Source organism: Apus apus, chromosome 1 (genome assembly GCF_020740795.1).
Source record: "Apus apus isolate bApuApu2 chromosome 1, bApuApu2.pri.cur, whole genome shotgun sequence".
NCBI lineage: Eukaryota > Metazoa > Chordata > Aves > Apodiformes > Apodidae > Apus > Apus apus.
The window spans coordinates 13,200,135-13,227,257 of record NC_067282.1 but is presented as its reverse complement, the minus strand read 5'-3'; the positions used below and the strand labels follow the sequence as shown (position 1 = coordinate 13,227,257).

General features: G+C 35.9%; 1 protein-coding gene across 3 annotated transcripts in view; it reads right to left on the bottom strand.

The window, feature by feature from the left end:
- The window catches only part of CNTN5 (contactin 5), a 628,741-nt gene that overhangs the window by 435,230 nt on the left and 166,388 nt on the right, over nucleotides 1-27,123 (bottom strand). For 2 of the 3 annotated variants that reach the window (XM_051643085.1, XM_051643105.1), the window contains exon 2: nucleotides 11,233-11,370. The exons of the other annotated variant lie outside the window; for it this stretch is intronic. The gene's annotated coding sequence lies outside the window, so the exon portion shown is untranslated. The remainder of the gene's footprint in view (nucleotides 1-11,232; nucleotides 11,371-27,123) is intronic. 3 annotated transcript variants of the gene reach the window in all.

Genomic DNA, 27,123 nt, shown 5'->3' with positions numbered 1-27,123 from the left:
CTAAGATCAGTACAGTTGCATTTATTTTAATATGCAAGTTCCAGACTCTTGTTTAACTGAACCTTCATTTGTCTGGAAGACTGAATTTATCTGGGCAATAATTTGTTATAGAAAATAAATGCACTATGCAAGAAAAACACACATTTCTTCTTCATTGTCCAAATTATTTTTAAATTTAGCAACATGACCAATTGTTTATGTATGACAATTACCACATTTTCAAACAGGGCCATTTCATCATTACTTATACTGAGGTCTTAAGAATTCCCGTGATTTTTATTTATTTTTACTCTGAAAATCTATAGATAAAAAAATAAATTATATTGATAGATTTCATAAAAGCATAAAATATTAAATTAAAACATTTTATTTTAAAATTGAGTCATTCTTCATCCCTAGTTGAATTATTATTCTTTTGTTATGTTCATAAACAAATCTCTTAAGCAAATTATGATCTACATATTGGAGTTTTAATAATGCTGATGACTTGGTAGAAACTCAGTAGGATAAAGAGACATTTGTTTTCTATGAAAGGGAAAATAAAAATAAGTACTAAAACTAATGTTTAAAAATCTCCTTCCACTCCTCTGCTACTCAATTATATCTTCTTTAGGGAAAAGCAAAGACAGAAGTTGAAAATCAAGCTTACTTAAGTGTTAAAACAGAGATGCAGACAATGTTGGCCCCTTGAAGTTGTTCAGCTACAATATGTCTCTCACTAGGCTTTTTCTATAACAATTTTTTTTTTTTTTAAGATGATGCAACTTTATGTAATAAATATTTTTGATTGTCCTGTTTCTTTTTCTCTTTCATTTTCTTATTTTATTTATTTTTTCTCTTTGTGAGAAGAGAATGGTTTGTGAGATTATTTGACTGGCACAACTGCCCATCTTTTTCACTTTATCTTCACATAATTTTATACTGTGTCATTTGTTTCTCTTTTGACATGAGTTTGTCATTAATTCTAGGAGCTCTGTTGGGTTTGTCTTCAGAAAATGAATTATTCATTTATCAACTGATACTGCTTTATTTAGATCCTCTTCTGAGGGTTTTCTCCCACTTTCTCTTCCCTACTCCATTCTCAAATTCTAGAATGTATCTTAGCTATGAAAGAGAAATTCTAATTGTAGCTGCTCGGCAGTGATAATTTGTGAATGAGGAATGACGTGGCATGGAGGACAAGAAGGCCCAACTGCAAGAAAGGTTAAATTAGCTGGAAGTAGGAATGCCAGAGACAGAAAGACTCCTTGTAAGGGAGTGAAATTTCTTTTGGTGGTAAGGTAAGAAACAGCCTCCGCATTCTCTTGTAGACATCCTGAAATAGGATCACTCAGGGGCCCAAGCTCAGGGGTAACCTTTGGGTGTCAGGGCTGGGGATGGGACTCATGGCCTGAACTACCCCATGAAACTGCTCTTGGGATGGGTCCTGGAGCAAGGGTGTATGAGAAATGTGCTTGTGACTCATTTTGCAGACTCCACGTAGAACCATGTATTGTGGTAGAACTAAGTCTCATCCATTTTTATTTATTTATTTATTTTTAATATTTAAGCACAAACATGTTAAATTTGCCTAAAGGGATACCACAGAATTTCCTTAACAGCTACCAAACTGATTAGCCACTGCAGAGTTTTAAAGAATTTTGGTTTTTTGTTTGCTAGCTTTTAAAATTTTGTTTGTTTTGTTCTTTTAATAATCTGATACAGAAACATAAGAAATGATATACTGCATCTTTTAGTTCCATACTACCCCACATTTTCTAGCTTTCCATGAATCCATAGCTCCACTCAGTTACTGTTCCATTAAGTTGGAATTAATTTGTGCTTTTTTACTGAATGTTAATATGCTCACTCCATATTCCCTGTATTATCAATAGATATTTTTTATTTGGAAAGAACGTATACATACATTTTTAATAGAATTCTACTTCCCAGACAGAATGCATGCTGTTCAATTTTTATAAATTTCATGGACTTGGCAATACTGGAAGCATTGCTATTACGTACAGTGGAATTTGAACTAGGTTTTTAGCTGATTGTTTTATAGACTTTCTACTTTCAAGGTCTTTTTAAATATTGTTACAGTTTGAGGGAACATAGGGTAATTTTACTATATCAACAGGAGGACCTAGAGAGAGGGTGTTTAGGACCCTGACGGATCCAGGGGGCAGAACAGAGAGAGGTCAGTATTCAGGAGGTTGGGAAGTTTTATTTTGTCAAATCACTCACAGAATGTTAATTTCTACCAGTTTCTTAAATAGTTCCTCATCATGCTCACTGTCTTGCAAGTTGCTGCTCTGATGACTGTCCTGTTCCTGGTATGAGAACAAGGCTGGTTTCCTGAGAAAGCAGAGGTATGCATGAGCACCTGGTTGTTGCATGACTGGAGCAGCCCCATTCAACTATTTGTATTCAGACTAGGAACCGGGACTGTTCCTACCCATTTTAAAACAAGTCAACAGGGATATCTTTCACAACAGTTAAAAGTGTTCTTTCTTGAATGGATAGTGTGATGTTTACAGGAAATTGCAGGTGTGCAAATATCAACAAAAAAAGCAACTGAAGAATTTTTCCACAAAATCCAATTAGATGAGTGTGGTTCTTACCTCCTTCTGATCTTTCTGAAATCAGAAATTTTTAAGAGGAGTTACATAAGATTGTCTTTTTAGATAAATTTTGCATCCCTTTGGATGCACGTATCAGAAGGCCAAATTCTGGTTTTGGTACATATCACGTGTCTGATTCATGTTACTGTAAATTAAAATTGGTCTTTAAACAGAAAAAAAGTGTCAGTTCAGTCATGTTTCTGAATCTTGGCTTATGAGGGTAAAGAATGTCTTATTTCCTACTTCTCTGAGAACTTCCATATCTAGAATACTGCATTCAGTTTTGGACAACTCCGTACAAGAAAGACAGAGAGCACCAAGATGGTGGGGGCTTGAGCACTTGCTTCATGAGTCAAGTCTGGGGAGCAGGGTTTGTTCAGCGTGGAGCAGAGCTGGCTTTGAGAGAACCTAACAGCAGCCTCTAGTGACTGTGGGGAGATCATTGAGAAGACAAAGCCAGACTCTCCACAACAGCCCAAGTTGGAAAGATGAGAGAAAACAGGGTTAAACTGAAATGAGAAAGATACAACTTGAACTTAAGGAGACGTTGTTCACCGTAAGAACTGTCAGGCGATGTCACAAGCTGAGAGAGGCTGTACAGTCTCCATCCTTGGATGATTTTAAGACCGAAGTGAATGAAGACCTAAGCAGCCTGGTCTGACCTCAGAGCTGACCTGCTATGAGCAGGAAGTTTGACTGGACACTGCTCAAGGTCCTTTTTCTATCTGAATACTGTAATTTTATGAACTTTGTTTTTCATATGGAATTACTTCATTTTGCCAAATTTGGTAGTTATCTGATTTTATGTGATAGAAAATCCAAGCAAACATTTATTAAAGTAAGTGGCTTTACAATCGCACAAGCAATAAATCCGGAGTCTGTGCTTTCAAAAAGCCCCCACGCTTTCCCCCAAAAAGACATGAAAACCAAGGTAAGAGCTAATTATGTGTGACTGCCAATCTAATTAAAATTAACTAACAAGACTGTTGACTTCTAAAATTGCTTGTGTCAGGTGGCAATGAGAAACTAGATAAGAAAGTACTTGCAAAGTATCATTAAATATTTTGCAGCTCATTTCTATCAGTGCCAAAAATTAGATTAAAACAATAACAATGTTCATATGAATTTGAAATAATTAATTACAAAACTTCTTTAGAAACCCCACTGAATGTGATTAAAAGGATGAAAACAGCCTTCATTCTGAGGACTTGAAACAGGAGAAATATTCCTGCTATAACAAGGAAGCACCAATAATTAATATAATGACAACAAATAATACTGAGCTTTTGTTCTCATCCTGTCAAAGTAGGTGTAATTATTTTTCCCCTGAAATTGCTGATAAAAGAGTTGTGTTGCATATTAGGAATGTTTAATGTTTATTTCTATAGTGGGTCTGTTATACTACATAGTGTTCTAGTTTTTGTGTGAGGCTATGGATTTTCTATTAGTTTCTTAAAAGTATTGCAAAACCCAGAAATATATCCCATGTTTCAAGACCTCTTTTCCAATTCGCAGTCCATAAAAGTAATCTTTTAAATAAGTTTTTTATTGTGTTATTTGTAGCCTAAAATCCTTCTAAAAAAGTCCATGTAGACATTTTGCAAACAAAACTTATTTTAATTTATGTGGATATTTTTCAGACTTGAGATATGAATGTGGATTCAGGTTCAAAAACCTGAGAGAAATTTGGTGTGTTGACAGCCTCTTTATCTCTCCTTCTACTCATGTAAAAAGACAGCATGGTGTAAGCATCTTTATGGCATTTCAACATATTTTTTGTTCAAACCTAGAGGTATAAAACAAAACAACAATTATAAACGTATGTTTTACAATTACTTCTGAAAACTTGAAATTTATATGAATGTAATACAAAACCTGTACAAAGTTATTTGTCCTGAAATGCTGTGCTTGTATAAATAAACTGTATAATGAAAAACCTGTGCAAGACTTCACTCTCTGAATGGCTTTTTATTATCAATTTTGGGTCATCAGTTTTCTGTAGTGAAAAAAAAAGTCATTAAAAATATAGGCATCTTCTGAAACTACCTCTGGCTCAGGGATTTCTGCAGCTGGTTGTTAACCAAATACCTGAATTCCATATAAAATTGTAATAATTATGGAATATCTGAAAAAACATGGTCAATGAACTGTCTTCAAGATTCAGATGCTCATCACTTTGAACGTTTTCATTAATTACTCACAAAGTACATATGATTAGCATAAGTCTTTCTCCTGCTCATTTCTTAGGAAAGGATGGGTGACTGTGAAACATCTTCCCCAATATTCTTCTGCCTGCATCTATCCCATCATGCATGAAGAGCTGCCTTGTGGCTAATCTCAGCCTGGCTGCTGGGAGGCAGTGGTACAATGGGCCAAGCTGGACTTGTCAAAGCCAAATCTGAGACTGGGCTTTCACATTCACTATCTGGAAATAAAGCATATTTGGTCTTCATGAAAATTTTAGAGCTGTTCTTAACAAACACCTGGAGCCTGCTTGGACTTTAATGGCTTTATAGGCTTGACCTTTTGCTGCTTTCTTAGCAAGCATGGTGCCTCCTAAAATCAGACAAGAGGTGGGGGTGAGGCCCTATCCTGCTTAATTTTGCAAAAGTAGTTAGCATTCATCAGTGGCAAGTGGCATCTGCAGTGGAGTGGCTGTGCATGCAGTTCACTTTGGTTCACACTGGGATTTCTGATGCAGTATCAGTGCAGGGACCTTCCTTGCTTCAGAAACTATTGCATGCTTTGTGGCCTAGTGTGGTAGCAAAGACAAGATGCCACAGCAAGTGGAAGTTTTGTGCCTTGAAATTTCTCTTAGATCCAATGTACTGGTTTAGCCACAAAGCAAAATGAAACAAAAAATTTTTCCACAATTATGTATTGGCTATGCAATACACAGATCTGCTACAGGGAAGAGAGGGTAGCAAGGAGACAACTGAGCCACATAATTTGCAGTGAATTTTCATTGGTTAGGCTTCATTGACTGAGCTTAAGTAACTTTCAGGATAAAATCTTTAGATCACATTGAGTTGTATAAAACATGGGTTCTTCTAGAGAGAGAGATTTATAGCAGATCTGACACCTGAATACATGCAATTACTTAAAATATTATTTCTATTTTCCCTGTTCTGCTATAGCAGAAGTCAGTGAACTACTATCAATATGTTAGACATTAGATTCTCATTAGTCTGCAGTGAACTGTAAACATATCTATCACAATATATACACAATATATCTATACAATATATAAAATTATCCTAATATTTGTATACTTCAGGACTATAGTCTAATAAGACTTCAGAAACTAATCTGAAGACTTAAAAAAAATATATATATTGACATCAAGTATTCTTGTTATAGCATTGTCATTCATTTAAATGCTGGTCCTGTGTTAAACTGTGCTCTCTATCCCCGCCCCCCCCTGACAGGGAAAAGAGAGAGATTAAGGAGAGAGGCTTCCAAATTGAAAACTAAACTAGGGAGCTTTAATTAAATAGTAGTGATAAAAGGAAATATGTACAAATACATGCAAGTACATGCAGGACTGTACAAGTCCCCTATCATCCCCCTCCACCCTCAGCAACTCCCACAGCACTCTCCTGAGCCACAGAAAAGTCCTGGACCACTTCTGGAGCTAGCGGCACAGCAGACAGGAGCTGAGTGTGGAGATACAAGGGGCCAGGAATGCACAGGCCTAGGGATCAAAGGACAGATGGAGTCCTCCTTGGATGCCAGCCATGGATGAAAGAGAGCTTGACTTCTGTGATCCCTGAATTTATACCGAGTATGACGCATATGGGAATCGAATACTCCATTTTGCCAATTTAGTCAGCTGTTTAGTTTGCTCCTCCCTACAGGAGGGTTGTAGATACAATCTTTCTGCTCCTTTAGTGCCCAAAGCAGCAGATTCAACAAGAGCAAAGTGGCCTTGGTCTCTTCAGCAGTAACTATAAATATTAGAGTGTTATCAGTCCACCAGTTGGAAAACTTGCTGCTAGTTTCAGCAAGTGTGCTGCCTAAAAGAGAGTTCAGTGAAGGAAAAAAAATCAGCAGAAAAAAAAATTGGCTTCATCCTCACTCAAACAAGGACAAGCATTTTAAGCTTTGCAGACCTATGCTGCAGCAGAATAGAAAAGCTCATTACAAAATTCAAATTAAGCAATCTTGTGTAACAAACTTGAAGTCTAACAGTAAGTGGGTTCAAGGTCTAAGCCCTCTGGTATTCTAGTTATTCCTGTTGCAAACACATAGGTAGGAAAGTGGGGAACCATTATAACCAGTTCAGGCATTGAAAACATGAATCTTCTCAGAATACAAGCATGCCCATTGGCAACAAGATACCAGGTATACAAGTCAGAAACCTTTTAAACCTTCTTTTTAAAATTAGCATGACGCAATTAACTCTACCTGTGATAACTCTCATGATTCCAAAGATTGTGTTGCTCTCCCTACCTTGAGAAGGAAGTTGTCAGTCATGTGAGATGATTCAGCTGCTAGCAAAGTAGCTGCTGAACTGTCCCATGTTACATCCAGCAGGCAAAACTCTTTATGCAATATTGAAACTTGAGCTCTTCATGTGTAAAACAGACCACAAAAGAAACATTTTCCACCTCTAGAATTTCTGTTTCTACAGGGAACTAGGGAAGGTTATGCAGGTGATTTACACGCTCACCACAAGATTGAACATCAGTCCTAAATTAGAAAACAAAGACTTCTACATGCAAACCAAACTGAATCATTTATATATAATAAGTAACCTCTGGTATTACTCTTAACCTGATTTTTGCATTGATATGGTACAAGTATGATGTATGTAGTGTTTTGTAGGGAAGTAAAGGTTGTTTAAAAAAAGAAAGAAAGAAAAAAATATTTCAAAATGTCTTCAAAGGTCCAAGGTTAGGAATCAATTTGAATAAACAGGAATATTTGAACTTTTAGATCCCTCTAGCTCTTCAAAATTAGGCAGAGGTAACACGCGAGAGCAAAGTATCTCTAAAGTAGAACTCCCAGGAATAATCTCTTTTACAAAATTATTTTGTTCTGATTTGAATGGAGAAACACTGAATATTCAAGTAGCCAATGGGCAGATTTCTAGAAATTTATTTAAATAAATTCATTACTTAAACACAGGCTTTTTTTCATGATTTCTTCACATGGTGTATCTGATTTCAGGCTTCCTGGTTCTCAGTAAGTTAGAAAAAAATCTAAAGTATCAATGTCTGAGACTGAATGCCACCTTGTGCACAGGTGGTGAGACTTTCTCCTTTCCACATTTCTGAGCTCATGCACCACAAAAGCAATCACAATTCCCAGGAAAAATACCACATTCATCACCTTCAGAGCCACAGCTATTTCTCTTTTAGCAGGGACAGAGTTAGGGTGGATAGCTTTAGCTGGATATATGCTGAATAAAAAACCTTGTTAGACTGGGGGAATTATCCCCATGGAAAAAGAACTGGCAGATCGCCAGAGTTTGCAAAGGAAATTCAAAACCAGCTGCAGCAGAGCAGCTACCCAGATTTAAAGTGTCAATTTTCAAAATAATAAAATAATTACTTAACACATGAAGTACTCAATAATACAATATATCATTTTATTTGCCCTGAAGACTTTATAATAACCATTATAAGTGAATTCAGTAAACACTTTTTTTCACACATAGTTTTGAGTGAGTAGAATTTCTGGCAGCTACCCAAACAGGTCACCATGAACAGGATAATGTGGCAATCTGTTATCATTAACTCTGTTGGAAAGGTTCTGAAGACACTAGAGAGAATTAAATGACCTGGAAAACTCAGTCTATGGAAAAGTCTATTGTACTCATCTCTGTTATTTCCACCTCTGTGCATCACTGAAACAGTGGAACAACATGATTTGCAGTGGTGACAAAGATAAAGGTCATTTTCCTGTTTTTCTTTTATCCAGCGCAGGCCATTTAAGGATTGTTAAATTCCACATATAGAAAAAATTACTATTTCATTTCAGGTCCTTCCACTCTCTCAGTATGTTAATATATTAAAATGTTCATATTTGGAAGAAAATACAGAATTGTATTTTTGAAAATCACTGCTACTATTGTTCCTGTCCATCACTGTAACAACTGTCAAAATTTCAGATCGTATAAATTAACAATATATAAACCCCCTATATAGCCCATTTTAGCAACTGTTTTTCCTAACTGCTGCAATTTTTTTCCAGCAAAATTTGAAAGAAAGAGTAGTTCTGAAATATTTATTAAATGCAGACACTATGCCAAGGACCACATGGCAAAGACAGATGCTATAAGAGACTGACATCGACTTTTCAGAAATACACATCAGAGAGATTTCTTTTGTTTATTTAAATCTTACCACTGTTCTACATTTATATGAGTGAATAACTTAAAATGAAGAATTAGATTTGACATGCATCTGATTACACACTTGTGTATGTAAGCCCTATTCCTGGGAAATGCAACAGAAGGTAAAGCCACAGAAATAAAAAAAGAGAAACAGAATCTTCAGCAAAAAACTGAAGAACTTATGCATTTGGGGGAAGGAGGGATGAAAGTATTCCTGGATCTTAGGGCTAGGAAAAAATTCAGGGGACCATATTTAGAGGAGCTGAGTGTTTTCCCTAAATCTTTTATTTGACACCGTGCACTTACTGAGAGATTGAGGGCATGGAGTACCAACAATATTGTTCTGAGGGCATATTCTTCACTAGCAAAGAAGCAGTTCCTGCTAAGGCACAAAAGTTTCCCAAAATAACCTTCTGTCTTTATATAAACGGAACAAAACACAGTGTGACTTGTATTCCACTGAAAATTTATGTTATTTTTTTACACAAAAATTTCTATAAAGCCATACTTTAACATTACTTAGGAATGAACTACAGGGATTTAAGAAATAGACACAAGACTCAGTTCTTCTCTATTGCAACAGAAGATGGAGTTAACATCATGCACAAAGGCTGACAGGCCAGAAGTTAGTTCCATCACCTGTTAGATTTATGCAGAAAGAATATCTACATAAATGATTTTCACATGTTTGTCAAAATTGGACCAGAAAAGCCTTCAGCCTAGAGACTAGTAATTATCACATAGTGTACACAATAATTCAGCCTATAATTAGTATTTTGAGAAACAGAAATCTGTAGAAAGTTAAATTTTCAAACAAAAATATGGCTTAAACTTATCTTTGCTGTTCTTTGGCAAGAAAGAGAATGATTCTGTCCTCCTATCACCTCCTACCACCTCCTCAAGTACAGTAAAGACACCTCTTAGATGCCAGAATGCCAGAATGCTTTCCATGCACTCAGAGGCAAAATGCCTTTTTATATAAAGAATCTCTTTCCAGACATCTGCCACTCTAATGAGGCTCATACAGAGAAAACAAGTTAAAATTCACCCACCAATCTTTCATATGCATTTAGTGGTTGCCATACATTGTCAAGAGCAGGAAAGTGCGTTAAACTGTGCTATATTTAAAACGACACTGTGAATCTACTCTTATCAAGTTCATCAATTCTAATTCAGCTATGTCTGTTTGGAGGTCACTGTCTGTCTCATTCATTGCATTGGCTTTCTGGGTTTCTGATATGATTCTCAATTAGCTGGGTAGGCAGGCAAAACATCTGACATCCAACAATGAACTATGTGCTTCCAAATGTGTTTGCACAGCCACATATTACACTTGAGCAAGCTCTTTATGTTGACCTATTAATAAAGCATACTTTAAGGTTGAGAATAAGGACTCATCTCAAAAACTAATTAGAGGTGTTCTGAACTACATGATCGTAAGTCATTTTGCTACTAAATGATGAAGCACACCAGTTAACACATAACTGCAGACGCTTATTCCATTTTATTTCCATCTGTAGTTGCATTCATCATAGATTTAAAGTGAATATCCATCATTCATCTGGATAATGAGTACCAGATTCAAATGACTCATACCTACAGCTGCTAAATCACACTGGTTTATATCACAATATGCTCTTAATGAGCACGCCACTTTTGACATTCACCTGCTTCATTAATACAGATTTGTATTTATTCACACTTTCTAATAGAACATGCACTGAGTTACACAAACCACTTAATAATATTTGAGAACAAACCCTGACTGCCTGACAGGGAGCATTACCCTTGACCTTTAGGCTTACCTTCATGAGAACTTGCTGGTGATTTCATATTCTAGTAACAAACCCACCATATTCTAGAACTAGACCAAACCACATTGAAATACCTAGGAAGTCAGAAGTGCAATATAGACTTTTTCTTTAAAACTTGTCTGCTGAGTTTTCCAGATTGAATCAGATGCTTTTAAACATGAGACAAAATTGCTTTTTATAAAATTACTCAGTGCAACCAGGTTAAGAGTATTGTACAGTGATTATTTGAAAACATTCATAAGGAGTGGTAAATGCATTCAAAACAGAACCTTCTACAAACCCATGATAAGAAACACAGCAATATTATCCAGAAAACTGGATTTATTTTTTAAATTTATGTTTGATTTGTGAGTTTATTTAGGTAAAAATCCTGGTGAGAACTTCTGTGTTTGATTTAAATTTTATACACTAATAATTGCAAGCAAAAGTGCTTATAAACATGTTCCAAAAAGAGTTTAGTTTAAATATCCAGTACCTCAACTCTCCTGCTAGCTGTACAGAAGCTGTCCTTCAAAACAAATGATCTCCACGGAACAGTGCTTGTATGACTGAAAACTGATGATGCTCAGGGGCTGAACTGCATCAAAATGTATTAGGAGTCCCTTCTGGCAATCTGTGGGGGGAAAAAAAAAAAAAAAAAAAAAATTATACGTATGTGTAGACCTGTATTTGAAGCCTTAGATAACTCAAACCTTCTTGTATGTGGAGATCTATTCATTTGACTCTCATGCTTCATTCTTGTATGTTGCATGACATGGCAACATTGGTTGGCTGCATGAATTAAATCTCAGATACCTTTCTGGTTTCAGAATGGATACAGGAGTCAAAAGTCCTTTGTTTCATACTGTTAGGGAAAAAAATTGCATTTCTTACAAAACCAAAAACAACAGAAATTAAGAGTTCTTTTTTTATCTGCTACCGTATCAAGAAAGGATCATACTAAGAAGAATGAAAAAGTTACTCATTTATATTATTAGCCTTCTATGATTATGTATACTAATCTATCATGGAAGGAATATAAAATAATTTCTGTTGTTAGAATTTAAACCACCTCATGAACATTTTTATAGAGATGCTTAGTCATTATTATTTTTTTTAAGGTGACCTTTACCAAATAACATAAAAACATCTCTATATGAGTCTTCGATAAGGAGGAATAAATCGTCCACACAGGTCCCAGGGAAGGACGCAGGATGCTGACAACTAGCTGTACTCACTCCCCAAACTGAAGCCAATGTTTGGATCCATAAGGTGTTGGAAAATTAAGCTTAACACCATAAAAATGGTAAATATTAGAAGTGTGTGTATGGCAGTTCTTCAATGGTATTATTTTCTTCATTTTCTTTCTTTCTTACTTTTATTTTTTGTCTTGTTTTTTTGGTTGGTTGGTTGGTTTTTGTTTGTTTGTTTGTTTTTAATAAGAACTAATAATAACTAATATAACTAATAATAACTGAACTAAGAAAGATCCCTTTAGTAGACAGTTAGGATTTAAAATATACTGATGATAAATTATTGAATTTACATACAAGGTGTGTTTCTTTTTTGGCAATAAAAATATTCTGAGCATAAAAATTCCACTCCAGTGCAGCACTTTTTAGAACTAATTCCTGGATGTTATTAAGCTGATCAATCATTTGCCTGCAGGGTCTGCAACAACACCTGGAAAAGGAAGACACTGCCATTAAGAATCTTGTCATCCTGTGATATTTCACATATATATTTATATACACACATATGTGTATATACATATGTTGAGAGGTTGTTTGTAGCCAAAATGAGAAACAAAGATAGAAATACTAAATAACTTATCTTAGGTATGATTTGCACTTAACATTTCTGTTTCCTTTAGTTTATTTCTCTTGCATAAGTCACAAAGGCATATATTTGTGGCCTGTGTGAGTTCATGTACATACAAACTGTTACTGTGTGCTTGTACAAATCCATACACCTCGATATTAATATTTTTCATTTTTAGACTGATTTAACATGAAGTAACAGGAATAACTTATGTGGGGTTTTTTTACTACTAGTGGTCACAGATTTAATTTTGTAAAACAAGTTATGCTTTTAAAATAAAAATAAACCTTATTTTCAGCTTTGAACTGAATGCCAAAAAATAATTGGGTAAAAATGTTGTGCAATAACATGTGAATGTGATGCATTAAAAAGAAAACCACTATTTATTCAAAATTCTTATTAGATAGAAACATCTGTTGATCATTGAATTCCACAGAAGGTGGGCTATCCATTAGGTTTCAGTAACTGGAAGAAACAATAAATTACAGCTTTTGCTTTTACAGGCCATTACACCCAAAGGTCTAAAACCTTTCTGTGGTTATTTGCAAAGCTCAGAGATCTCCAGCTGCAGAGTCTTATACTTCCCAACTTCCTGTGACTAATAGATGCTATACTATAGAGTGAACAGGAAATTAGAGAAGAAAGGTGTAAAATCTGTATCCACAGAAAGTCTATGCAGGGAGACTGTGAAGAATAGCTCACAGTAGGGCTATGCAGTCTCCCAGTGAACCTGAGACAAGACAGATTATGTTCTCATTAATGACTGTTTAAGAATCAGTGTTAGAAAGGGGAAGCAGTGATAAAATTATTAAATATTGTGAAAGAGCAAGGAAAGAGAGGAAAACAGACAGGTAATAGCTTTGGGGAGATATTTGATTGAGATCTTCTGTAGTTAGCTAGGAAAAAATATCCTGAGAGACATATAAATCTTTTTCCCACTTTTGAGCTCTCACAGGAAGTGATGCCCTTTTGTAGAAACAAAATATTGTCCATGTTTCCTTAAAATATCCTGGCAATTGACTGCATTAAACAAATCTACTGCTTCTGATGCAGTATTGTTCAGAAAAATAGTTACCTTTTGCTTACCTTCCTATTCAGTAATTCTACTTTTCCTCTTGAAATGGCTAAATGGGATCTTCCTCGCATTCATTTAGCCTTCTATCCTATTATGTCCAATGGGCCCATAGTTCCTAGCTAATTTGAAAATGTGTCAGGGAAACATCAGCTTTATGGCAGAAAGAAGCTTGTCTAAGAAAGGTAATGCCTTACACATTGAACTGGAGGAAACTCCAAGGCATATTTCAACAGTTGAAGCAGCTCTTGCTATCTGTGTCTATACTACACACAAGAGGTTCCTGCTGTGCAACCAGGCTACCTGGTAACTGCAAGGTAGACAATACCACACTCAGCAAACATATTTTACATTAAAATAAAAGACAAATGTCTTCTTAAGTGCCCTTTGGGAGGCATTGTCCTCTAGGTTGAACTGAAGAATATCCTTGCTATAAAAGAACCAAGTATTTCCACTGTGTATATGTGTTTCAAGACTGCTTTTGAATTCTTCATGCAATGTTTTCAATTTAGCACCTTTCCCTTCTGCTTTTCTGCTTCAATCTATTTCTGATACTGTACAGTTTTCGCAGGTGACTTTTAAAAGAGAATATGAGAAGACACACAGGGGGTTGATATACCAGGAAATCTTAAAGGCACGAAATAGCGCCTCCAGCTCATTATAAACTGTACTGATAATTTTGAAGATTGTCACATTTCAGCCCAAGCCTTTCAAAATATATTTTAAAATAGAACTTAAACACTTACAACTACTCCTTAAGTTTCTTCCATCTCATATTACCCTTTAATTTCTGCTTCTAATTTTTTCCATATACTGTAAAGGAACACAAGCAAGGATTTCTAGTGATTTATTTGGAAGTGTGAAAGCACTTTTGTACTTGTGTGATGGGCAATACTTGGGTCAGCTCAAGGGAAGCTGAGTCTTACTGCAAACTTGAAGAAAATTATTCCACTTAAAAACTAAAAGCCAAATCCTGCAGCTGTGATGAATTGTTATTCACAGGCAAAAGGCAAGCAGACACAAGGGAATTATACATAACATATATTGAGTGGCAGGTTATGATCCTCAGAGCGATTTTTAGCCTGTTCATTACAGTTAATAGACTCAACTTATAGGAAAAAATGTACCAAGTCCATGAATCTAAGAATCTCTTTCAAAAGTATCCATGTTCTCCAGAGCTCAATAATTAAAAAACAATAATTTAATAATAATTTTTTAGTCTGGCAGAAAGAGATGAGGGGTGTTACTCAAGCCTTTAAATATAAAGCACAGGTCCATCTTTAAACTTTGAGAATGTCTTGATATTCACAAGTACTGTTGTACTGACTACTGACACGTTCCTTCCACAAGCTTCAGAAACAGTAGGCGTGATCCCAGAGTAGTCCTTCTTCCCCCCTGCATTATAATAACAAGAATAATAATGGTGACTGTAATATATGTAACACCTAGCACTGATGTTGTCTGCAGTGTATCACAGTTTTTTTCACAATAGAAACAAATGTCCACTTTCCAGAAGGGGAAATGTGGAGAGATTAATTGGCAAGTTAAAGGTCAGCAGTGGCCAATAAAGTGGAAGGTTATAATGAGCACTTCCAGTAGGCCACAGAGTTCAGTTATGTAAGAAGCCAATTGCTTAGATGCAGATTTTGACAAAGCAAAAGTCTATGGCAGGAGATAATTCCCAGCCTCATGCATGAAACTTCGAAGATACACATTCAGCTCCAAAAGAAGATCATTTGCCCCAGTGAGCAAATTGCATCAGCAGAAAAGCCTGTAAAAGGTGAATAACACAGTGCTGTGTGCTTTGGTTTGGGATTTTACTCTAAATCATAACTAATAGTGTAACTTTGTGATATAAGTACCCCAAAAAGGTAGTGGTTAGAAAGGGAAAAGCACTAATAAAATAAAATGGCTGATGGTCTGGGGGTCATCAGCCTGGGAACTAGGCCTTTGGACCAGAAATATCCTTGAAAAGTGCTGCTGGCCTCTCTGAAGTACAGGTGGGACACCAAGAGAGAGGTGACAACCTGAAACAGCATCAGTAAGCACAAACTCAAGAAACTGTAATAACAGCTTACTGTTTGAAAAAACAGAAGCAGCCTAGGAAAATGAAATTGAGCTGGAAGAACAGAAATGTTATCACCTATTGGCTGCTTCAGCTGACTAAATATTCATAGCATCTATTGGCTGCTCAGAGTGGTAGTGTTGTAGGTCTTTACAACACACTAAGGACTTTTCATACAAAAAATGGAGCCTCTCTCTCTGAGAACTTCCTATACTGTACTTTTACTTTTCTGAAAAAGTTGAATTTCACAGAAACTTTCTATGAGAACTTGAACTCTCACTAGGGTTGCCTGGCTCCAGACTCCATGACATGAGTAAGTTTTAAAGTAAGACTCTGCTAACTTATTGATCCCCTTTTTGGGCTTACTTTTGGTGTTGGATCAGTTTGCCCTCTCACCTATGGGATGGTTAGGTCCTTCTTGGTGATTGGTTTGTCCTCCTGTTTTGGATGGTTTGGCACTTTCTGTAATCTTTCTAATTGACTTGACACCAGTATTATATATCCATGTAAGTATTCTATCATAAGTGTATCTGCTGTTGTACTGGTGATAAATTGCTTCACTAATGATAAATTTGTAGTAACCAGTAATAGTTATTTTTTGTTATTACATTGATTGTTGCTATACAATTGATTGTTGCTATTATTGACTGCTGCCCTCCTATTGATCGGTACTATATTATTGATTGCTGTCAGTATTTTGTAATACCTGTATATACTCACTTTATTAATCATAGGTATATTTGCTAATGGTGATTATCTGTAATCAAGCAGAGAAAGTTGGAGCATAAAACTCTCCATCACATATTGATACCATAAAATTAGCCTGTAGCACCTCAAACCATAGCATTAACCAATAATGTGGATCAGTGTGCAGTGAAGAATGATTGAATCTTTCTTATCAGATGTCTTGGTGAATAGTCACAGTCTAACAAACTGAGTTGAAGCTTCATGTGTGTTATTTCCACCTGATCTTGTTTTTAATGCTTTCAGTATGTGCAACTTAATAATACTAATATAGCTGAATAAATGTCTCATTCTTCAATACAAGGAATCCTAAAAAATTTCATAAACATTTCCAATCAACAGACCTTGTTAAGGCTATTATTTTCTATTTGCAGATAGGGAAATGAAGGAACAGTATTTTTCAAGGAAACCTTAAAAATGAGTTTGAAATTACTTTTTGGTTTTAAGAAGTTGACTTTGAAACACCTTAATACTATCCTGATTTTTTAATATGTCAAGCACCTGCAGCTTTAAGTATGGTTCTCTGTGTTGAGTCCTCTCAGAACAAAGTTCTCTGGTAGGTAACAAAATGAAAACACCCAAACACACAGTGGTAAATTTGGGCCTCCTAAGGGACTTGTACGAAGTCAAACAGTGAGAGGCAGCCTAAACAGTAAAAGAAATTAAGTCTCCTGCCTGTTGCTGTACTTTACTTTGAAAACATCCTGCTTCTCAGACAGCAGAGTTCCTTCAATTAGAAAAGAGTGGTCTTTTCAAGCTGCAAGGATAATAACATTAACTAATAAGTCACTGCAAGAGAATAGGTAATGCAGAAGTAAAGACCAAACAACACAGAGTTCCCGTAACTAAAAAAAAGTAAGGACAAAAGGCAACTGAACTGTTTTCTTATCCAGACAAAGGTACTGAGGTATAACACCATGATGACTGTAGAGTGAAGAGGGCTCAGCTGCTGTGGCTTTGCCTTAGTAAGAGTAAGTGACACATAGATGCCATGGTCCTGTGCGAATTAAGTGTACACAGAGTACACATTGCTTCCTTAATGGAGACACAGCTGTCTGGACTAATGATTGAAGCCCTTTCCATCTCCCCGAGACCATTAAGTGTCCACAGTTGTCCTTTTGCTCGTCTTTCGACTTTGGCTTGTGCTTCAAATTCCAGTTAGGTTGCAGCTAGTGCACTTGTCTGTCCCAGACAACCCATTAGATCTTTTCTTCTCATACCTGGTGTTCCGAATATCCCTCTTCCTAGGGCTGAGAACAACCCCAGGCACCAACATGGGCTGGAGGCCATGCCACTGGAAAACATCTTGGCAGAAAAAAAATCTGGGAGTTCTGGTAGACACCAGATTGAACCAGTAACCAGCAATGGGCTCTTACCACAAAGAAGGCAAATGGTATCCTGGGCTTGTAGACCCACAGCCTGCACTTACACTGGCAGGGCAGTCTGAGAAGTAGAATAGGCCTTGACCCTGTGTAAACGCTGCTCAGCAATAGCTAAAAATCCCTGTGCTAGCAACACTGTTTTCAGTATGAATCTAAAACATTGCTCCATACCAGCTAGCATAAAGAAAGTTAACTCTATCACAACCCCAAATCAGTACGATCAGTTAGCACAATTTGGTTTTTTAGGCTTCCGTATGGCTAAAAAAGCTAAAGTAGGGAATAACTTACATTAGGAACTAGTTCAGCATAGCAGGACCAGATCACTACATAAAAGAGTTAGCTGAGTTCCCTCCATGAATATGAGTAACTACATATGGCCCATGGGGTTTACTATGGCACAGGCTAGTACGTACTGAACAACCCTACCATGCATTTGGATTGAAGCTCACCAAAGGACTGGCTACCGGCCCTTGTATCCCCATTAGTGGCTGGAGAGCCTTTGCTGCAATCCTGGAGTGGAACTTACCATTTTAGGTCCTTAAAAAGAAATCTGCTTTATCAAAATTGCACTGTAAACCAAATACAGACACAGAGAAGAAGTTTTTACATCAAAACTGCTTTGAATCAAGATAGTGATGTCTTCCCTTTCTCTCCCTTCCTCTTTGTTCTTCCATTTCCCATTCTTTACCCTTCCCCTCCCCTCCCCTCTCATGATTAATTGACATTTCCCAATGAAGAGAATTATCTCCTGAGTAGCTGAGCTGCTAACATGGAACACTATATCATGTTTAACAATTACCATCAATATTTATTACACTTTTATGCACAGCAAGTTGAGTTACACTAGCAGATAGGAATGAAACCTGCATAGATTCCTTATAAGAATTGTGAAGCAGCAGCAGTAGGTCACCTGCTTAAAATTCAAGTTGCATCCCTCTTGAAAGGAATTGCCTCTTTAACCAGTTTCTCTTTTTTGAATGACAGACTCACTGGCTTTTTAAAATGTCAAAATCTTACTCTGGATACACTGATGCAAAATTTTCAAAATTTTAATTTTGACTTTGATAAGGAAGGAGAATGGAGAAGTTAGTTCAGTTTGGTTTTGAATATGGTCAAGGGTGGGGTATGGGAGCTGGTACTTAATGTATATGATTATTTGAGTTGAGCAATTTTCTAGTTAAGTTTGCCATAAGAACGCTAAAGAAAATGCTAGAAAGAAAAGACTTGCAATTGTATGAAAGGACTCTTAAAGATGCAACAATTAATACTTATGTAAGCAATATAAATACCTTCAGCATGTAAAACTGGAACATACCCACCCCCAGACAAAACTGCCAGGAGCCACATTAGCAAATTACTGTTCGTTAACTTTTCAAAAGATATACCTCATTTTCCATAGGATGAGCACACACCTCTTTTTGAAGAAGCAATTTGTTGTGAAAAATTGAAATAATTTGAATTTATTTTGACAACACATAATAACAAAGTGAGCAGATATATGCATTTGTTTAAGTGTGTGCACATGCAGGAATAATACTAAAACGATTGCTATAGCTATTTCTCAACTGAAAATCACTAATAATGGGGGGGGGGAAAAGGAAAAAGCTACAACAGAGGATTTTCTGTCTTTCTACAAACCCCAGAATAACCATTAATCACTAGAAAAATGAATCTGTTCCTGGGAACACATTTTATCTAAACATATTGTTCTATCTAGCCATGATTTCCTGTATTAATGAGTATGTTTCTAAAATCAGTACTATTTAAATAAACATGCTGTTTATTAAGACAAAAAATATAGTAGCTGAATTTTCATTGTTGCAACAACCAGGACATAAAGCATACTACCACACAGGTTGCAAGATAGCTAATAGCTTTGGGCTGAGTCAATGAATGATCCGTGTTCACAAAAGGATGACCTTTTTCTTATCTTAAGAATGCACTTTAGTTATGGATTTTAGCAAATTAAACAATTGAATATGTACATATGAAGTCATATGGAAAAATGTAAGACTTTCAGATACATTCTAAAAGGGTGTTTTGAGCCAATGCTGTCACAGAGGCCACTGGCTGTCAGGATGCTTCTGTGACTCCCCCCCCAAAGAGGGGGAATTGATTTTAGTATTCCTTTAAAAGCAATCTAAATTTTTTACTATTCTGTTCTGTTAACCTTGCCTGAATTAGGATCTTTTCATTAGACTGGAGCTGAAGCTGTAGAAGGACTATTTTGGGATGAAATATAACATAAAGTAGCACTAATACTTGGATGAAGACATGATTTGCTCAAAATTACCCCCATAAATCTATACGAAGATTACTCTGACCTTTGTAATGTGTGAAGAATTACTCTTTTTTTCTACTTACTATACTTGTATAAATAGAACTAACAGGGATTTGGGTATCATCCATATGCAGCATTGAATAAGTGCCTTGGATCTAATAAAAAACCCTACAAGATTCAAAGTATATATGTTCTTTTGACCAAGCCAGTTCTAATTTGAAAGCAGACTTGTTTTGCCTTGTCACATATATTGATCACCCTTCACTCCATCAATTGCTTTATGAAATTCTCTGAATTCATAACAATTTTCATTCCTTAAATTCATTTTGGAGAGAGATGTCAGAATATATATAGTAGCAAAAAATTCTTTTTTGGTTTAAATTTTAAATATGCACCATGTGCCAGTTATCTGTATTTTTCTCTTTCAGAAATTTGCTGAGATTATCTGAATGTTAAATAATAGTTTTCTTCAATGGCAGAATACTAAGAATGAGCCTCAAAACACTTCAGATAAAAGGGGAAAGTCTTCAGAAATTCATTTTCCACTTAGCCAAAAAACTCAGACTTCATTATTTTTATGGGAAGTTTTAGAGCTTAATATATATGTAACGTTGGTGGCAGTATTATATCCTGCCAGATTATCATCTTTCAGCTCCAATGATGAACTGGTCATATGATCATTTTTAGTCCCTAAAAGGATATGCACTTAGACCAGGCTCAATGCTGACAGTTAACTGTAATATAAATTTCGAGGTTGAAGCCTACAGAAAATATAGAAAATATGTAGAAAATAACTTCTGAGTTTAAAGAAATTTTAAGAATATTAACTAAACTCAGTTTTACAATTAGGATCAATCTTAATAGCCTGTAATACTTATTTTCTTCAATTTTCTTGAAACTTTGCAAATCTTTGCCTACTGTAATAAATGTGCCAATTATGATGTCAAAGGAATTTTGAAAGACAAAGAAAATGCAAGTAAAGGCAGACACTAACAGTGTTTAAAACTGGCAATTGTGAAAATCTAAATATAGACCCAGTGCATTTCTGTATTAATGCTAAAATTTTATAGAAAAAACAGGTATATTTATCATACAATTATATAGTCATCTATTTATTCATCCAGTTATCCTCTCTCCCACTTTCACTATCTGTCTTGTAAGACTCTGAACCAGTGTTCATTGCTTAATAAAATGAATGTACTGTAAATTTTTTTATGGAGTCAGCTAATTAACCGATTCCTGAGGAATTGTAATTCCTTTTTCAGGAATAACCTAGAATTCCACTGTAATATGTGCTTTCAGACAAAAATGCTGTTGAGGAAAACCTCAAGGATATTATATATAAACTGAATAATGATATCACAAACCAATGTAAAAAAAAAAAAAAAAAAAAAAAAGGGACTTAGAAACATTTTAAACAAAAGAATTTTGCTAAATTCTGAAAGATATTTCAGTGTAATTCCTAAGAAATCTAAGCCAAGCAAAGCTGAAATTTTAAATGCAAATTATGAGCTTTGGAAATCAAAGCCTTTGGGCTGAGAACTACATCTTAAATTTCCTGTTCTATCAGGGAAGTCCTATGTAACCTTGGGCAAATCAAGACAAACCTGACAAACCCTATTTGTGTTTTCTCCTTACTTTATTCCCTTACTAGTTTGCTGAGCCATCAGCTGCCTTTTACTGAATTTCTTAGATGTGTAGTACACAAGCCATAACTCATAACTTAATCCCGTTACACATGTAATAAAAAAATCAGGAGGGTATGTTACTGTGATGTTATTACATGACTTCAAATTTGTTTCTTTCTTTTAAATGTGACTATACATCTGGCATCTGCAATAAATTAATATAATTCTTCTAAAAATTATGGTTGCTATGTTAAATTATACCTTAAGCTGCATGAAAAGAAGAGGTTCCTAAAAGTCTTTTACACCCAACCATTTATAGTGACATGTTTAGGAAACATGTGCTGTGGTATTCGAAGTTATGTGAGGAAAAGTTGCCCTTGAGTTTCAGATAGTTAATTCGTCAGCTCTGTCAGATATGTGTCAACAGCTCTGAACATCATATGCGTGTTTTAATTCATGTTATATTATACTGAAGTGAACTGGTTCTTGAATGATAAAGCAGAGGCCAGTTGAAACTGGAATGTTTGTTTAAAAATGTATTGTGATTGGGATTCCCAAAAAGTAACCACAAATGGAGTCTGGGAATGTAACTGAAAAAACTAATTTGTAACAAATCTGTCTTGAATATTTAAATTCAAGAAAAAATAGAACACCAGGTTCCATACACAGTGGACTGTTAGTGATCCTGATTCCAGTTTTAATATAATCTATAAAAACAGTAATTAAATTTAGTGCATATATCTCCGTATCTATTCACTTCATTTTATTTTTAATGTGTATGGAAAGATTCCTTTTGCTTGTAATGAAAAATATGGGAGTGCGTTATTTTCTTTAATTACAAAGTCTGATGCACAAATTTGGCCTCCAACTTTGCAGTTCTGTCTCTTAGAATCAGTGGTTAGACTCAAGGGCACCAGCTTGGTCATCAAGATCAGTATTAAATAAAATATAGCTTGGCCAGACCTCTTGGCCCTTAATTGATTCAAACAGGGTACTACAGAGAATATAATAATGATGTTACAGATGTTGACCGACAAACAGAAGCTTCTTTCATTGATCTCAGTGGAGGCAGACGAATAACACAAACCCACCATTACCCTAGACACTGTAGTAAGACCTGTTACAGATCTTTCAAAGCGAGCATTTGGGAGGTGTGGTGGTTGCATGGAAGAACTTCCAGACAGAATAAACTGGATTGATGTTTAATGAATGGAAATTGCTGAAACTGACTCAAGAGAAAGATTTTTACATTCCCTTAAAAAAGTATGCCTCATGTTGGCAACCTGGGCAAAACCCCCTAGCTTTTCAAAGACTACATGAAGGGTTTTTTTGGTGTGAAGGTGATTCTCTCCCACATTTTTATCCCAATGTAATGTAATTTTAAAAAAGAAGACACTTTTTAAAAGATCCCCATTTTTAAAAGCAACCCTTTCTTGCAATGCCCCCTTCTCAAATTGAAAATGTCAGGTATCATTCCAATACTGTAGTTTTTAAAAAAATAAATCCTGGGCATTTACTTCAACTCACTGGGAAAGGTAATCTATTGAGTCCTTTGTAAATAACAAAATGTTTTACAAAGCCTAGGAAGGACTGAGTTCTTCATTTACCTTTAGTTCTTAGAAAGTGCTGGGATATAAATTCACCCTGGGTTCAGACAGCACTTCAAAAATAATACAGATCACTCATAGGATCTATTTTTATTTGAAATTTACTCTTTAGGGGTTTTTTTATTATAATAGTTTAAGAGGAATTAGTTAACATTGGCAGTGAGTAGTTAAAAAGGATCTTCTTTAACTCACTGAAGGAAATGGGAAAAATCCTGCATCTTGGTGTATCACTCTGTCATTTTCACAGATGATTACCTCCAGCTTTATTTCCCTGGTATTATAACAAATGGAAATTTGGAAGGCTTGAGAATGCTTTCCCAGTATTTTAAAACTATGAATATGTATAGTACTTTAATTGAGCAATTGTAATAATTGAAAACAGAATCATAAACAGTGCTATAAAATAATGGAAAATAATTATATTTGCTGAAGGCCTGCTATGACACATGAAAAATTCTGCACCATAAAAGAGATAAGGACACAAGCAGAGGCTAAATCCCAGAATTTTTCTAGGTTTCCTAGAAAAAATCCTTCCATCTCAGAAGCTGATATTGTGTAACAAAGTTTTCTATTGTTTTAAAGCAATAAACAAACAGCCACATATTCATATCAGTGACCTTGTGGATGGAAACATATGTTACTAGTTCTCTTCTAGTGAATCCATTCTCTGTCCCCTTAGCAAAAGCAATAAATTTCTAAGGAGATGAATTTCCCCTCGTCCCATGCAGAGACCAAAATATTAAAAGCAGCAGAAGTTAAGATCCAGACAGGCAAAGGAAGACGTCATATAGTCCTGTCAGTGCCTATATGCACACTGCAATCAGAACATTCCTGCAAGCCCTCTAATGCTCTAATCACTAGTGTGTGGACTGGAACCAAAGCTGAAACATGCTCACGGGGAGACTTTACTCTCACAGTGCTCATGCTCTTGCCAAACATTTATGTTTAGAAGCAAACTCGACACACTTTCAACTCCATGTTGAAGTTAGTTTTGGTTTGTCTATTTTTTATTACGCCACCTTTTTGTTACACTGACAAGGTATGAGAAAATAGCTGTATGGCTAATGACTGCTTAGATTATTCAAGCATTTGCTTTGTTTAATAAGCTATAATAAGTTACTGTAACTCAGAGTCATATGTGTTATAAACAGCAATTTGTATTTAATTTAGCCACACAGAACTGAGAAACCATTGGGATACCTGGTTCAACATAGCTCAATCTTACTGAAAAAACTCACCTAACGAAAAGACTAATTATAAGAATGTGTCTTTCACTCTTCTCCTTTCAGTTGCACCTGAAAAAGCAGCAGTGTTTTCTGGCCAGCTACTGAACCTGACACTTCAATGTCCCTGATGAATCAATTCTCTTCTATAGGAATTTACTTCTTGCTTTGCTACCTGTGACTGTAAATTCAAGGTCTTCTCTTACCTCTCTCTACCTTTTATGTCTATTACTCTTTTAAGACATTATTATTGCCTCACGTACCTGGAGAGTGAAACAGCAGTAAGGCCTTCATTACACTTAGCATTATGACATCCAGTAAGGATGGTGTTAGATGAATCAAAAGAACCTGAAGGTGTACAAGTCTGTGATCCATCCACTGGTCCTGAAGGAGCTGGTGGATGCAATTGCTAAGCCTCTGTCCATCATATTTGAGAAGTCATGGCAGACTGATGAGGTTCCCGGCAATTGGAAAAAAAGGAAACATAGCCCCTATTTTTAAAAAGAGGAAAAAGGAAGACCCCAGAAAAGAAAGGCTGGTCAGCCTCACCTCTGTGCCTGGCAAGATCGTGGAACAGATCCTCCTGGAAAATCTGCTAAAACACATGGAAAATAAGGAGGTAATTGATGACAGCCAACATGGCTTCGCTAAAGGCAAATCATGCCTGACCAATTTGGTGCCCTTCTACGATAGGGTGAATAATGGCAGAGCAACTGACATCATCATCTATTTGTGCAAGGCATTTGACACTGTCCCACATAACATCCTGGTCTCCAAACTGACAAGACATTAATTTGACAAATGGACCACTTGGTAGATAAGAGATTGGCTGGATGGCCCCACCCAGAGAGTTGTGGTCAATGGCTCAATGTCCAAATGGAGGCAGGTGACAAGCGGTGTCCCTCAGGGGTCACTGTTGGGACCAGTGCTGTTCAACATCTTTGTTGGAGATGTGGACAGAGAGACTGATTGTATCCTCAGCAAGTTTGCTGACAATATCAAGCTGTGCGGAATAGTGGAACATGCTAGAAGGAAGGGACGCCATCCAGAGGGAACTTGACGGTCTGGAGAGGTGGGCCAATGCCAGTCTCATGAAGTTCAACAAGGCCAAGTGCAAGGTCCTACACCTGGGTCACTGCAACCCCAGGCACAAATGCAGGCTGGGGACAGAATGGCTAGAGAGCAGTCACAGGGAGAAGGACTTGGGGATGGTAGTAGATGAAAAGCTCAACGTGAGTCACCAGTGTGCACTTGCAGCCCTGTCAGAAATGCAGATGTCATTTCAGCATTAAGAAAAAAGAGACAAAGCAGGACTTAACAAGAACAAAAAATTATTAAAGACTAAGGAACAAGTCTAGATGAAAAATATTTGGAAATATTTGAATCTTGATTTTTCTTTCACAACTTATTGTCTTTAATTTATTACTTACAGTGTGTGGCAGATTAATGAGAAGTCATGTGGTAAGGGTTGGACTTGATAATCTTGAAGGTCTTTCCCAACCAAGGTAATTCTATGATTCTCTGATTCCGATATTGTGGCTAAGTTACAACTTAATGTACAGGGCAGATGTAATACTAAGAAAAAACCTAGGACCAGAAAAGTTCAGCAGTAATTTGTTTTCTATGTCATGGAAGAAGCTAAAACTGAGAGGAAAATATGAAATTACAAAAATTGAATCACACATTAAATATTAGGGAAGACATTTTTCCAAGCATTAAATATTTTTCATTATGGAATAATCAGTACCTCCTGGGAAGTTAAATGCTTCTTTGAAGCATTTACATATTGCTGGAAAGTGGTGTAAAAGAATATAGATAATTATGCTGCAGTCATGGGTAAATCAATGAAAAAAACTAAGAAATTAAATATGTATTTCATCTGGTGAACTTGAATGTGACATTCTGAATGCTACAGACACCAGGAAGAAAAGTGGAAGATATTTTACAAATATATCAGCTAAGACATGCTAATAAACATATTCTGAAATACTGTTTAATATTAATGGCTGAAGATCAACATCAGAAATCCCAGAGAAATCTAATCTAGTTTTAATCACCATTACTTTTGTAATGGGTACTAATTAGTCTTAAAAATGGTCAATTATTTGTTAGCAAAGCCATCTGTATCTCATTAAAAACTATTTCATTACAACCAATAAAAGCCCACAGATTTTGGACTGACCTGACCGACTGGAGCTGTCTGTCTTTGGTTTTCATGAGCTGATTTAACCTTGTTTTAGCTATTACACAGATTTTCTAGTAGTCAGGTTACTCTTGTCCAATTTCTTTAATCGTGAGGATCACATACCATGAAGCTATAACAAACTCATATAATGAATGAATAAAAAACATTAGCCCAAGGAAACATAATTACACTGATGTTAATCAGTGCTGGGGAAGCCTATTATGTAACTTCACTAGATAATGGCTGAAAACAGCTAAACTTAAGATGGAAATGAATGGAGATCAAGCCAAGTAATCTATGTTGTAGGAGAATATTAAAAAAAAAATGTAAATGGAATCAAGACTGTGTAGGAAGATATTCTCATCAGAATCCAGATCCT